General features: G+C 30.2%; 2 long non-coding RNA genes across 3 annotated transcripts in view; one reads left to right on the top strand and one right to left on the bottom strand.

Moving 5' to 3' along the window:
* The first annotated feature begins 1,553 nt into the window (after positions 1-1,553).
* Positions 1,554-15,968, top strand: part of LOC130902284 (uncharacterized) — a 43,882-nt gene continuing 29,467 nt past the window's right edge. Inside the window, exons 1-2 of the long non-coding RNA XR_009060378.1 lie at positions 1,554-1,640; positions 2,054-2,242. This is a non-coding gene — a long non-coding RNA (uncharacterized LOC130902284). The remainder of the gene's footprint in view (positions 1,641-2,053; positions 2,243-15,968) is intronic.
* LOC130902282 (uncharacterized) lies at positions 11,976-15,478 on the bottom strand. Of its 2 annotated transcripts, none has more exons than XR_009060375.1 (3): positions 13,862-15,478; positions 13,616-13,805; positions 11,976-13,561 (listed from the first exon to the last, which is right to left on the bottom strand). It is a non-coding gene; the product is annotated as an uncharacterized LOC130902282 (long non-coding RNA). The 2 variants fall into 2 exon arrangements; XR_009060376.1 differs by having other exon boundaries at positions 12,981-13,561; positions 13,616-13,818.

Below are 15,968 nucleotides of genomic sequence, written 5' to 3' on the forward strand. Positions count from 1 at the left end.
CAATTTTAAACTAGATACTTTTCAAATTAGATTAAGATTCATTTTATCTATACAATTTTAAATTAGACTTAAGAAAGGAGGAGGAAGAAGAAGAAGCACGGACAGGATAGCACAATCAACGATACTGGAAGAAGAGAAAGAGGAGAAGGATGAGGTGAAAAAACAACAAACAGGAGGAGACGAAAGTAGCGAGGGGGCGCTGCTTAAGAAAATAATATTTGGATCGGAATCGGGGAAAAAAAAGGGAGAGGGAGGAAAGCAGAGTCGAGGGAGAAATATAAAATAAAAAGGAAAAGAAAGAGGGAGAAATTACAACAACAACGGGAGAGGAGGAAAGGGAAATAGATAATAAAATAATGGAAATTAAGAACATGTTAGGAGGGGACGAAATTTTTTTAGTTTCATGAAATTAACTTTTTTGAAATTTTTTTTTCAAAATATTCATTTTTTTATGTAAATTGCGAAAAAAAATATACGAACTTGATTCCACGACGTCAGAAACAGTTACGAAGGATTATATGTAAAAAGTCATTTTTTTTGTATTTAAAGTAATGAAACTGTGAAAAATATTTATTTTTTTTAATTTTCGTATTTTTTTATAAATCCGCCGTAAAATGGAACATTTTGAGACCAAGATCATTAAAATCCATCCATTTTTCGATTTTCTCGAGCCAAAAAACCAGGTGACCGCGAAAGTGTATAATTACCAAATTTTCATGTACCTACCTGTAATAACTAATGAAAGGACTAATTCGAAAAACGAAGTTATGTCGTAAAACATTAAACATTAAAAGTATACAGACTCCCAAAAGGAAATTACTATTATTTGCTGCCCACAACCTATACTTATATGCAGCCATTCTTTTGAAACTTGAAATTGTTTTAGTCAGTAACATTGTTCTAAATTCTACGTTTTTTAATTAAGAAACATTCTCATGTACCTGTAATCACTCATGAAATTACTAATTCCAAAAACGAAGATATGTCGTAATACATTAAAAGTATACAGATTCCCAAAAGGAAATTACTATTATTTGCTGCCCATAAACTCTACTGATATAGTCATTTAATAATATGAAGTTATTGTGAATTGTAATAATTAAATCTATCCCATATTTTATTGTATCTATTATCACTAATTATTTAAAACTTTCTTAGAAATATTATTAAAAATATATCTTGCTTTATATTGCTTTATTTATTTTATCTTTGAAAACACTATTTCATTCAATATGGAAATTATATAACAAAATATGTAATATTTAATTACTTATTATTTAATAAATCAAAACTTTACAACTTCTCAGTTTATTGACCCCTTTCGAATTCTTTGGGAATGTCTAGACTTGTTTTTGACTTGCGCACTGTGAATGTTGAAGTCACAAGCTTTAAACAATGCATTTAATTATTGAGATGATAAAACTTTGACAGTATTACAAATTCGGGCAGACATATTTGATGCTAAATTTTCTATTCGTAAAATTTCGTGTAATTTTGTTTTCGATTGAGAAGTGAAAACTATTTTCTTATTGATATAGGCAAGATATAATTCTCTTTATGTAAAAATTAAGGAAATTTGTCCAATTGAAGTTCCAGGAAAATGAACGATTTCAGTGTATCACATTTTATGGAATGCTAAGGTTTTATTATTTTTTTTTAATATTTTCAAAGTAATTGAAATTAAGCATTTTCTTCAGATAATTTGAAATTGTGTGAATCATTAATTTACTTATAAACATTAAACAAACGATAATCTAAAATATAGCATCAAAAAGTTCGTTTATCCTTGTCAGTCTGGACAGCATGTCGACCATCTTTGTAGGTCGATGCAATTATTGTTCACGTCAAATATTTTCAACTGTAATGTGTTTTTTCATTTAAAAATATATATAGATATTAATATTAAAATAATATAACAAAATAGTTATTATTAGATAAATAAAATACAGAGATACCGGATCTGTTTAATAACGACAAAAAAATCTTTCGATTTCTAGTTTTAAAAATGTGACTAATGTTGAAAATTTTTATTGGAAACTTTGGAAATTTTCAGTATATCGATAGAAAATAGTTTTTATTTTAAAATTTTCGTGAAACGGATTGATGTTCGTATTCGTGTCGTGTTTACAATAATCGGATAAAGAATTTTCCGTGTTTTAATACAATATTGTGTGTTGTGAAAATTATAGATACCCGGAACATTCTTAACTACCAAGATGGTCATTTCCTCATTTGTGAACTGGTGAGTGATTTTTTGTCTTATTATTTTGATTTTAAATTTACTACCTAAAATATTTCTTGTCATTTGGTCTCAGATTATGGAGTGAAAACTAATTTCTTTTATATATCGGTAATATGCGGCCATTCTTTTGGAACTTTGAAATTTCAAGCGCATTAAACTGGGGATCTTTCAATAAAACAAACTTAATCTAATCGTTTTTCACATATTTTTTTTTATTGATAGATACTCAATACATAATTAGCTAAAGCGTTGTTACTAAACTAATATGTAATTGAGTTTTCTGTTTCATAGAAAACTTTCCAAGTGAGTCTTCGCTCCTACTTATATGTTCATTCAATTCCTTACTTGATGACTTCTGAATGTGTATTTCCTGATTTTGAATATCAGATGACATCCCATTACTGGTAGGAGCAGTGCTATTACTGGCTTACCGGCCCTCCATGTCTGCAACTTCAACATCGGAAGATATAAGTATATTATCTTCAGTATACTTCTCAATAAAAGTTATGTCTCTACTTTTTACTACTTTATGTGGTAAATGATTTATTAATCGATATCCTTTGGAATTTTCACAATAACCTACCATCAACATTTTCTCAAATTTTTTATCCCATTTTTGACGCTTTTCTTTTGGTACATGTATCATAGCAACAGAACCAAAAATCTTTAAATGAGATAAATTGGGTTTTTTACCTTTTCACAGATCATGAGATGTTTTACATTCCAAAGCCTTTGTAGGAGATCTATTTTCAATATACGCAGCAGTTGCCAAAGCTTCAGCCCATAGTTTCCTCTCCAGGTTGGCATAAAACAACATACACCTTGTTCGCTCCACTAGTGTTCTGTTCATTCGTTCTGCCAAGCCATTGTGCTCTGGAGTGTACGGAGTAGATGTCTGATGAATTATACCATGATTAGTTAAAAATTTCTCAAAATTGTTATTACAGTACTATTTACCATTATCTGTGCATAACTTTTTAATTTTACAATTAATTCATTCTCTACTTTTGACTTGAAATCTTTGAACGTATCAGGTACACTCATTTTATCTTTAAGAAAATACACATGTACCATTCGTGTGTAGTCATCAATGAAAGTTATAAAATATTTCTTACCTCCATATGAAATATTTTCCATAGGGCCACATAAATCAGAATGTATTAGTACAAGTGGTCTTACTGCTCTTGAACCTACATTTTTAAATGGCAACCGAGCATGTTTTCCCTCGCAACAATGAATACATGTGATCACATTACCTGTGTCTGAAGTCAAAGACACACCTTCAACACAATTTGGCAGTTTCTTAATATCTGAAAAATTCAAGTGTCCCATTCGCAGATGCCACAGATAAGTGTCATTAGAATTCACAGTACTTGAAGTCAGATGAACCTCTTCTCCACTTATGTTCATAACGTATAGGTTATTTTTTAATACTGCATTACAGATAACCTCTCCTTTAGCATTCTGAATGTCACATCCCTTGTCATAAAATATAACATTATGCCCTTTCTTCACGATTGTGCTGACTGAAAGGAGATTGGCAGCTAAACCAGGAACAAACAGTACATTTTTAACTTGTATTTTATCTTTCTGATTTATTTGAATGTCCACACATCCAACTCCTTTTACAGTTAATGGCTCTATGTTTGCCACAGTAACACTTTTCACAGTTGGCTCAGTGAATTTATACAACCAGTCATCTCTGCAAGTCATGTGCAAAGATGCTCCTGAGTCTATTAGCCATTTATCACTCACATTATGTTTAATAGTTACTGGGAAAGCAGCTACAAAACTTGAACCTTCTCCTTTATTCGCTAACTTCTTTGGTTGTTTACATAGTTTAGCAAAATGACCATATTTATTGCAATTATAGCATCTTGGTCCTCTGTTTTTAACTTGCTGAGAATTACTTCTGGATTTCTTATAATTTGTATAAAAGACTGTTGACTTTGATGTACTAATTTATTGTATTAACTTAGACTTAACTGAATCAGCACTTATTTTAATACCGGAGCTTTCAAGCTCCATAATCATGGGCTTGTATTCATCTGGTAAGCCTGCCAGCATCAAAGTACCAAGCCATTCATCGTTTACATCAAAATTAATGTTACGCAGCTTGTGAGCAGTATTCATGATCTTGCTCACATATTCTTCAACACTATTACTAGATTCCAATGTAGTATATATCAAGTCTTTTAGTAAGCCAACTCTTCGCGTGAGCCCTTTATCATCAAAAGCTTGTTGTAAACATTCCCATACCTCTTTTGCAGTTGAACAATTTTGAACATGAACATAATTTTGAGGGTCCAGAAGTAAAATCAACTTGGCTTTGGCCTTTACATCCTTACTTGCTTAAATTGGTTTGTTATCAGACGGTTCAATACAACACCACAAATCCTCATGCTGTAAATATGTTTTCATACTGAATTACCAAGTGATAAAATTTTCTCTTCCGACTAGTTTTTCCAAATTAAACAAATTTGAACCCATTTTGAAGATGAAGTTTGACGAGAAGCACGTTGTAATTATAAGCTCCAAATTACTAAACTTAATTTTAACAGTTGTATAATCACTTCCTTCAGTCTTCTGTTATTTCCACGCCACCACGCTCTGCTACCATAAAGAAAAATTACGTGGTTTGAAAATAATAACTGATATGATTTTCAGTACAAACAATTTATTGTAATTTCAGTCTTACACATAAAATAAATAGCAAGATTGATGAGATCTAATGACAGATGTCAACCTTACATTAATAACATTTGACAGTTAAATAAAAATTGGTTGCGTTCCATATATTCTAATAGTGTGTAATGAAAATGTTTGTCTTTTTCTATGATGATTTTTATATTGTACTTTTTGGAAATATCACAACTACAATGTTGAGATCTTAAATTGAGTTTTTTTTATTTCGAATTTCAGTAGGCAGAGAAATTTCGTGCAATCGTAAAGATATTATCACCCTGACAATAGTAACTTTTAGTTTCTTTATTATCAAATTTGAATTTATGTTTCTCTCAGAATCTATAGTTTCGAAAAGAAAAGAAAAGATTGAGAATTGTTTCAAATAAAACGGCGTTTTAAGTATTTTTTATTTTTTTTTATACTATAGGGTGATATATCTATAGAAGTTAGTTGATACATGGCAAATTAAAGCTCAGTTATTTTCTTAGTTATCATTGAAATATTTTCATTTTTGTATAATTGTGTGTAATGAAAATTTTTGTCTTTTTTTATGATGATGATGATGTTTATATTGTACTTATTGTCAAATAATAATGAGGACGAAATTATGAAATTATTGAAATTTCTCTTGTTTTATTTTTCTTGGAAATTTCCTTTCGGCGTGCAAGAGTGTGAAGAATTTTTCACTTATTTCAAACTATACGATGATAAATGAAATCATATTATAAATTCAAAAGATGCCAGATCTGAAGACTAGGACGGTTATTCATATTATGCTTTTGGAATACCAAAGTTTGCTTTGCAGCTTTCATACTCAAATAAAAAAAAGTTCAAAGTTACCGAGTAACGAAATCAATAATATTTACTCAGGACATAAATTAGCAAATTGCGTTACTTATTCTATTTACAAAAACTCCAAAACGTGAATTTGGTTTAGATATTTAGTACTAGCAGCTCTATTTATGTACAGAAGCTCATACTGAGCTAATTTCAATATTAGTTTCTACTATTTCGTATGTCTCAGCTCTTCACTTTTTGTCACCTACTTACAAAGCTGAAAGGAAGATGGCGTCCGTTATTTTCACACCAATTTATTTTTTTATTAAGACCAAAAAAACATATTTTTATTGAATAATTTGTCCACCATCACAGAAATATGAATCCCATACACTACGAAAAGTGGTTGATGGTCGAATGCCCAATAGTGACATCTCTTATTGAATAGCTCGGCTCCATAAATTTTGAGTATTAATTTCATTACGAAACATTGTTTGTTAAATGTTTATTTCTCTTTGTTTCCACTATAAAATTATATTGATATACAGGGTGCGCCAATTTTGTTAAAAAGTTGAGTATTAGAGGGTCGTTTTAATACGTATCAAAAACATTTTTTTATTAGTTGTATTTGAGGTCCATATTTTGAAATTATCTTGAAAGCTTTAAACATAATTTTTTGAAAATGAGATTAAAATTTTTTGAGTACTTTGAGAGTTGTATACAAATTTATATGAGATGTAGGTAAATAAAAGATCCCTCTGTAACTTTTGTAAATTAATGTATCACACTGTAATTTATCTTCGTGTAAATTTTTTTAGTATTCCCTATACGTTAAATTTATAAGAAAATTGCTAAAATTTATTGTAAACGCTAATTATTACCATTTTTTTAAAAAATGTGGTCAATCCGGTATACTATAGGGCTCCTTTCTATTAACTTAATATGTTTGGTTTGTAAAGGGGTTGCAACAATCTGTATATTTCGGGATAATTTCAAAATATAATTTTTAATGACATCAACTATTACTTGGTACACTTTGTGTAACTCTTTCAACATCTATATTATGATAAAAGACAAAAATAAATAACTAGATATGAAAAAGTTTTATACACGAATTGGTAAAATTAATTTGATATCATGATATATCAGAATCCTTTTAGAATGGTTCAATAATTAGTTAAAGATCGTCTATTTGGTTTAATTGATTATTTTGGGGACGTCCTGTAGATAAGTTTAGATTGTAACCGTGATTGATGTTTAAAAAGCTACGAAAATGAATATTTTTTATATCTCAAAAACAGAAAACTCACCCTATATATATATAATCTTTTGCAAATTATTTACAAAAAAATGTTTTTGTAAGAACGGAATTTTTTTTGGAAAACTACTAGAAAACATATATATGATTGATATTTTTCTGATATTATATTGTAAAATAAAAATAGTTGAGAAAAACCCTGTATATCATAATTGGTAAAAAAATTTTGGTAAAAATAATTTCAGAAATAAAATAAATATTTAATGAATGATTATGATGATATTCATATGATAGAATTGCTCCAATACATCTCAAATTCACTTTGATTCGAAATAGTAGTACATGGATCCTTCTGATCAATATAAATGATAATTAGATAATTAAGTAAGTTGAAGATGTGATTTCCATTCAAATGACTTTCTGAGTAATCTGTTGAGATTTTCCTAAACTTTGGGAACAAATCTGTAGGGTTAATGAGATGATTGTTTGATGAATGTCATAAATGAGGCAGGCAACCGCGGCGATATGGAAAAGTGATTCGTAATTTTCGGTATCTGTTTCGGTGTGCCGCGATTCGATTTTAAGTGATGGAAAATGGATATGGGGGCATTCCTATGTGGACAAAGTTATGTGAGTACAAATGATTTTACGTATCAAATTAACTTCCTAACTCTGAATCATAAACTTCAATAATATTTGCATAATAAGTCAAATTACTAATTTTTTTTTATGATTTTAACATCTTCAAACATTATTGAAAAGTAATGAACGCTCTGGATAATTAGTATCCAAGCAAGATTTATACTCAAAGATCTTAAAATTAAACCTCATTTTGGAAAATTTTCTCAATTTTTTCAAAAATTTACTCAAGGATTTTTATAATCTGAATGAATTCTTTTTCACTGATTAGTAATTTTAGCCATCATATGTTCAGAAAAACAATGGTTATTGTATAATGGTTTACTACTATGGAGTCTGGTATGTTTATTTTAGATATATTTTACGGACCATCATTACACCCTTTTTTTGTTAAAAGTATCCTTCATTTATTTATATTTATCGAGAATTTACAAGAGGTATAATATATTTGAAAAACAACACGTGCGGTGCAGTTTAGGAACCTTTTTTATCTGTTTGTATAATTGTTTGTTTACATTATATCGAGGGTTTAATACCGATAACGAAAAATGACCGTGCAGCCCCTTCTTGGATGCTTTGTCTTTGTTGGAAGGATTGTGTGTTTACATTTCAATCTTATTTTTGGCATTTATGAGATTACGTTCAACAGAATTCTTAAAGAGATAAGGACCACCCTACACAATGAGAAATTTTAAAATCACTGTATTCTAGATAAATAATTGATGGTAATACCAGAATAACTATACATGTTGAGGGTTTATTACTGATAACAAAAATTGACCGTGAAGCACCTTCTTAGATGCCTTTGTTTTTGTTGGAAGAATTTTTTATTTAGTTTGCATTTCGAATTGATTTTTAATATTCCTGAGAAACATAAAGTTTAATAGAATATTTTCTGATGTTGTTTATATGTAATTTGGGAATGGGGACCACCCCCCATCCATGGGAAATTTTCAATTCACAGTATTTTCGATAAAAAATCAAAAATAATACCAAGATAACAAAAATGTTTTGATTTATATGCAGCCATTCTTTTGAAACTTGAAATTGTTTTAGTCAGTAACATTGTTCTAAATTCTGCGTTTTTTAATTAAGAAACATTCTCATGTACCTGTAATCACTCATGAAATTACTAATTCCAAAAACGAAGATATGTCGTAACACATTAAAAGTATACAGATTCCCAAAAGGAAATTACTATTATTTGCTGCCCATAATTTTTACTTATATAATTTTTATAATCTGTTATTTTTCATTAACAGACGACTTGACCCTGGGAAGGACAGTTCTCTAGTGAATCGGGTGAATGGGGGTGAATCGGCTAATAAATTCAAGTGTAATAAGTGTAATTTTTCAACGGGAAGAGGTGATAAATTTAAAGAACACGAGGATAAAGCCCACAAAAACCCTTCTGCAATAAATTGTGCTGTGTAATTTTTCGTGTGAGAAACGGAGCAATATGTTCCAACATTATATGCTCCAACATCAACTGACAGACAAAACTCGCGAATTGAATTTTGCTAGTGCGAATGAATTCCAAAAATGGAAAGTTGAAACTGAAAGTGCCGATCGAAGTATGTTCGTAAAACAATACGGGTCATACTCAACTGCCGAGAACATTGAAAAAATGACATTTCAGTGTTTCCGTGACGGTATTTTCAAATCTCGCGGAACTGACATACACATCAAAGTAAAAGGTTTTTGTCGAGTCCATGTCGTTTTCCGAGATGTTCACGTGGGCCACCAAAACGAGTTGGGTCGATTAAGACTCAATAATTCGGAACGCGAGGAACTAGCTAAAAAAATTGCACAGAACATCCCTTACGACCACATTCTGGATGCGGTGAGAACTTTAATGCCAAGAATAAATTTGGTTTGTGACATCTTTTAGTGTTCATTTTTTACACGACCAGTTGTTAATTTTCTCATATAATTTGATTAAAAACCAAACAAAAAAATTTTTTAAGCATACCGCAGTCCTAAGTCTGCATAAAATGTGAAGGGAAATAATTTTTAAGTCAAAAAGTGTCAAAGTCCCGTGCACGCAGACAACCAGCCGTACCCCCTTTGATTTGAGTGAGTGCGCGCCAGACAGATCTGAGCCGACAGGTACCGACAACTGCCGGCGCCACCCGATTCAGGCTCCCTGGCTCTTGCCCCGAGACGCAAGTCAATTCTATCGTTGTGTCTTAATGGCGGAATCGATAAGGTCGGCGACTGCTGTATATACGAACACAAGCTTCGATGGTTCGACAATTTTTATTTAAAAAAAAAATTAATATCAAACGTTACGTTACGACTATACACATATTTTCCCTATTACCATTCTTGAACCCGCATTAGATATCTACTGTAATTCACAATTATTTTATAATTTAGTAAGCGGAGTCTCATCCTTTATAGGCGGGAAGAAATAGATGCTAGATCTTTTTTCATGATCGCTTCCAAGGGTTTATGATCAGTGTTGATTTTCACATCAAATCCAAAAATAAAATAATGAAACTTTTGAGTAGCAAACACAATCGCCAGCATCTCTTTCTCTATCTGCGCATACTTTTGCTCGCAGGGGGTTAAGCTCCTGGATGCAAAAGCTATTGGGTGACATTCTTGAGATAGACAAGCACCTAGACCGTCCTTGGAAGCGTCGGCGTCTATTTCTATAGGTTTTATTGAATAAAAAAATGACAAAATTGGGGCATTGGTTAATGTATCTTTAAGTCTAGTTAAAGATTCATCATGCAATTTAGTCCATTGCCAATCAATATTATTCCTGGTCAAATTTCTAAGTGGAGCTGTTATTTTCGACATGTTGGGCAAGAACTTTCCTAAATACTTAGCCATGCCTAATATTCTTAATAGTTCAGTTTTATCTTCGGGTTTTGGCATCTCTAGAATCGGTTTCACATAATTTCTGTTCAGTTTGACACCTTCCTTTGAGTAAATTTGACCCATAAACTTAACACTTCTAGATTTAAATTGAATTTTGTCTCTATTAAATTTTATATTATATTTTTGTGCTCTTTCCAAAACTAACCGTAAATTATTATCATGTTCCTTTTCATTACTGCCAGTTTAAATCAAATCATCAAAGTAAAGACCTACACCTTCAATGTCACCAAATATTTCATAGTTTTGTTTTTGAAAGACTTCAGGGGCTGAGCAAATTCCAAAAGGTAGACGACAAAATGCATACCTTCCAAAGGGTGTTCAAAAGACACAATATTCTTGACTTTGTTCATCAATTCGAATTTGAAAGTACCGTCTTTCATATCTAAATCTGTGAAATATTCTTTATTATTAAGTTTAACAGCTATTTCCTCGGCTGAAGGAATCAAAAATCTTTCTCGTTTTATTGCTAAATTCAAATATTTTGGGTCAAGACACAAGTGTAAATCCTTATTTTTCTTTTCAACTATCACCAGAGGATTCAATCATTCAGTCGGCTTATCAATTTTCCTTATAATACCTTGTTTTTCAAGATCATCAAGCTTAAGTTTTAAACGATCATGCAGTGCAATTGGAATCCGTCTAAGTGGTTGAACTACCGAAACTGTACCTTCTTTTAAAGTAATGTGATGTTCTCTAGGAAAAGAACCAAGACCCTCAAAATCTACTGGGTATCTTTTAACAACATGATCGAGTGATATAAATTGACCGGAATCAGATTTTCTTAACAATTCTTCTCTAGTGCTTTGGTTGTAGATGCCCATCACTATCCTATCTCTTATGAATTCTTCTAATAAATTACAATAACCAGTTGTTTTTCCTGCTGTTCTTAATGGGGAATTCTCCTATAACCAAAGTCATATTAAATTATTACAAATAATGAAAGTTCAACGAATTTTAGACGACACATATTCGGTACTTTTTATAAAAAGAAATGTCTACCCTGTTAAATTTGATAAAAAAAATTGGACATTTAATTTTTAAAGCGTGTTGTTTCTAGTTCAATATTTGGCAACCTCGCATAGGTGTGATACTTGTTCTCAATTCTAATTGGTTGAATAACGTAGGTAGACATAATTATATCTATAATCTGATTGGTCATTTGATTATTTACTTTGTCTTTCCTTTTCTGTTACTCTTAAAACGACAAAGAAAGCAAGCAAGCCCTGTATTTTAATAAACATATATAAATATACCCTTAAGTTTTTGTTTACATATTTGTTGATGAATTTTGTAGTTATCAAAGTGAAAGATTGAAAATAGTGAAAATAGTTGTGTAATACTGTGAAAATGGCTAAGGTTGAAACTGATTTTATTAAAGCTGATTCAAGCAATTTACCCCGTGTTACTTCAGAAATGATAGCAAATTATTTTGTTGAAAATGCAAACTATATAAGTGTGGAATCACGTGGAAAAAAACACATGAGGTAAGAAATCATTTTTAATATAGCATATTAAAATATTTAATAAACTTAGTATTTTTAGTTTATTTGCAAATAAATACCTTTTTCATATACTGAATGTTTTTTTTAATTTGGTTTTAGATCAGCAAGACAATCATATGGAGATTCTGCCATTGGATATGTGCAATTAAAAAGGAACAATAATATAACATAATAAAGGAAAATCCATAGATAGTTTGTTACTAAATATGGATAGAGGTCCTTTGTATCCTACTTTATCGTTACACCAGCTATTTATTCATTGTCAAATAGAAAATGCTGATATCGACATAACTCCAGAATTTTTCTTAGAGTACTGTTAAAAAAAAATGGATGCAAATGATTGTGCACTTGCTTCAGAGGCTACAAGAAACCAGTCCAAAAATATATACTGGTATGAATTAAGATTTGGTCGAATTACAGCTTCGAAGATTTATGAGGCAAGCCGGTGTAAAACAGAAGGTTCTTTACTCGAGAAAATTTTTGGTGCTACAAAAATTGTGCAGACAAAAGCCATGGAGAGAGGCTTAGAATTAGAAGACGGGGTTATAAAATGCATTGAAAATATATGTGGAATTGAAACAACGAAATGTGGACTTGTTTTAAATAATATGTTACCAGTCTTTGGAGCCTCGCCTGATGCCATTTCAAGTGATGCAGTCCTAGAAGTGAAATGTCCATTGACTAGTATAAGTAATTTTGTCAAGGATGGAAAAATTATTGAAAAATACATGGGTCAGATGCAGTTGCTAATGAAAATGTGTAAGAAGACTAAAGCAATTTTTGCAGTTGCAGATCCAGAATTTGAAACAAATAATAAAATTCATATACATAATGTTACGTGTAATGAAATTTATTGTAACGAGTTAATTGAAAATAGTTTACTATTCTGGAAAAAATACGTATTTCCAAAGTTAACTAGGATTTATAAATAAAATAGTTTCACAATGTTGTATTCTCGTTTTTTAGTTGTACATAACTTATCTCAAAAAGAGTTAAATATGTATATACACCTAAAAACAAACAGCAATATATAGTAAGTTTAATAGGAAAAATAAAAGTACAATCTCAATAATCCAAACCTAATCGAAAAAATATATTGTTTAATCTAACCTTTTTCAAAACTACTAGTACATCTCTTTCTGATGAATATATATAATTTTCACTAAATAGTAAACTTCACTAGTTAAACCTAAATAAAATCAAGGGTGCATTTCAATCGCAAGGATTTCTGTTTTTTCACTAAAATTTTTAAAGTCTACATTTTGCTCCTCGTGTTCACTTAGATCACTGTTAAATTGTTCTTCACTAGATTTAGTTTGTAACCATGAAGAAGTACTAGAAGAAGTAGATGGCAATGTCTCCAAGTACATTTCATCTCTATTATTTTTAAATGTAGTTGAGATGCATGGATGTTCAAGTTCAGTATTTTCCTCACCCTCAGATGATATTTCTTGTTTTTGTTGAAGTTGTGTAAAACTGAAATCTTTGCAACTATCTTGTAGAAATAAATGAGGTATGATGCCAATTTTAATACGTGGACTTTTCCCAGTCTATAGAATCTTCTTTTAACTGAAATTATAGTATTTTCAATAAACACAATATTGAATATGTTGTATTACTTACATTAAAATGATCTTCACAACAATATGATGTTGTTTTTACTAATGTACGCCCAACAGCATCAAACCAAGTTTTTCTCACTACTGGGTTTCTCGGAACAAATATAAATAATTTATGGGGTGTACTTTCCGATGAATTTAAACATGAAGGTACAAAACACAGCTTTTTCATATTGAAATATTGATTATTTATCCTGAAAATACAAACTGTATAAAAATCAACATTACATTCTTTAATTTTTAAACTTACTCTCAATGAGGGAATGAAATAATATTATAATGTTTGTATCTAGTCATAAAATTTAAATAAGCCACTAATAAGTCATAAAATTCACAATAAACTCGCAAAAATCACAACTAAACTAACTTGTATAACCGCAACACTCCATACCGCAACAACAACAACCGTAACAAAAAGTTAGGTTATTTACGGCATAGGACCACATGTATTCCATAAACAGCTGTTTCATTTCCTTCTCTGTCTTGTTTGTGTTTTTGGGATCTTCCGTTTCTGTCTCGGAGAAGGCATGCTAAAGCGCTGTTGCCAACATGTGCTGTAGCAACAAAACGCTTTAAAGTTTAAAAACCAACATTTCTAATAATTATTTTAGGTATTTAGAGAGTGAATTAAAAATTAATTTATATTTAATCTATAGTTATTTGATGTAAACTTTCATTTAATACAAAAACCCAAATTGAGGAGAATTCCCCATTCTGTCAGAAAACTATCGAAACTTTATCCCTCTTCTTGCATTAAACTGTTAAATAAGAACCTTTCATATATAACATTTCTCTTTGGTTCACAGTGATCTCTAAATTTTTTCAAAACATTATCAAGAGTTTTCTGGGATCAAAAGAGTTAAATAAATCAAGACCATCATCACCAACTAAATTCAATAGAACCTTTTTTTCATCATTTTCATTGCTTAAACTTGTAGCAGTCAGAAAATTTTGGAATTTTTGTTAAAATTTTTGCCAGTTATCAGCTAGGCTTCCTTCAATGGATAAAGGATCAGGAGGTTTAAAGTATGATTCGTCTTTTCTCAAGTCCAAAACACTGGCCTCAACCACCCATGCCTGTTGAGCCAATTAATTGTAACTTTTAATTGACTCGTACAAAGGTTGCGGGATAGCTATGAAATAAATATATAATTGATTACCTATATAATACAAGATGCCTTCATCTTTGTTGGAAGAATTACTTATTTACTTCACATTTCGAATTTATTTTTGATGTTCATAGGAAATATATTTGGGGATGAGGACCACCCTACACTATAGGAACTGAAAATATTAAAATCACAGAATTCTCGATATCAAGATAACAAAAATGTTTTGTTTTGTACTTTATACATATGCAGCTATTTTTTGGAACTTGAAATTAATCTTATTAACATTGTTTTAAATTCTACGTTCTTCAATTAATAAACATTTTCATATGCCTACCTGTTATCAATAATAAAATAACGTTCTCTACGATCCTCTCTAATTGTTTTATTTAATTTGGAGTTAAGGACCACCTTACACTATAAGAAATTTTCAGTATTCTCGATAATTAATTAAAATAATACAATATATATTAAGGGTTTATTACTGGAAACTCCGAAAAATTACACGTGCATGGTCCTTCTTACTTACCTTTGTCTTTGTTTGGAGAATTTTTTATTTACTTTACATTTGGAATTGATTTTTGATATTCATAGGAAATATAACGTTCAATAGGATGAGGACCACCCTACATTATGGGAAGTTTTAAAATCACAGAATTCTCGATATCAAGATAACAAATATTTTGAAAAACGAAGGTATGTCGTAAAACATTAAAAGTATATAGATTCCCAAAAGGAAATTACTATTATTTGCTGCCCATAACATCTACTTATATGGCCATTTAATAATATAAGTTATTGTGAATTGTAATAATTAAATCTATGCCATGTTTTATTGCATGTATTATATCTATTATCATTAATTAGAAAAAACTTTCTTAGAAATATTATTAAAAATAAATCTTGCTTCATATTGCTTTATTTATTTTATCTTTGAAAACACTATTTTATTCAATATGGAAATCATATAACAAAATATGTAATATTTAATTACTTATTATTTAATAAATCAAAACTTTACATCTTCTCAGTTCATTAACCCCTTTCGAATTCTTTGGGGATGTCTAGACTTATTTTTGACTTGCGCACTGTGAATGTGGACGTCACAAGCTTTAAACAATACATTTAATTATTTAGATAATGAAACTTTCACAGTATTACTAATTCGGGCAGACATATTTGATGCTAAATTTTCTATTTGATGGTGAAGTGAAAACTATTTTCTTATTGATATAGGTAAGATATAAT

This window comes from Diorhabda carinulata, chromosome X, assembly GCF_026250575.1.
Source record: "Diorhabda carinulata isolate Delta chromosome X, icDioCari1.1, whole genome shotgun sequence".
Taxonomy (NCBI): domain Eukaryota; kingdom Metazoa; phylum Arthropoda; class Insecta; order Coleoptera; family Chrysomelidae; genus Diorhabda; species Diorhabda carinulata.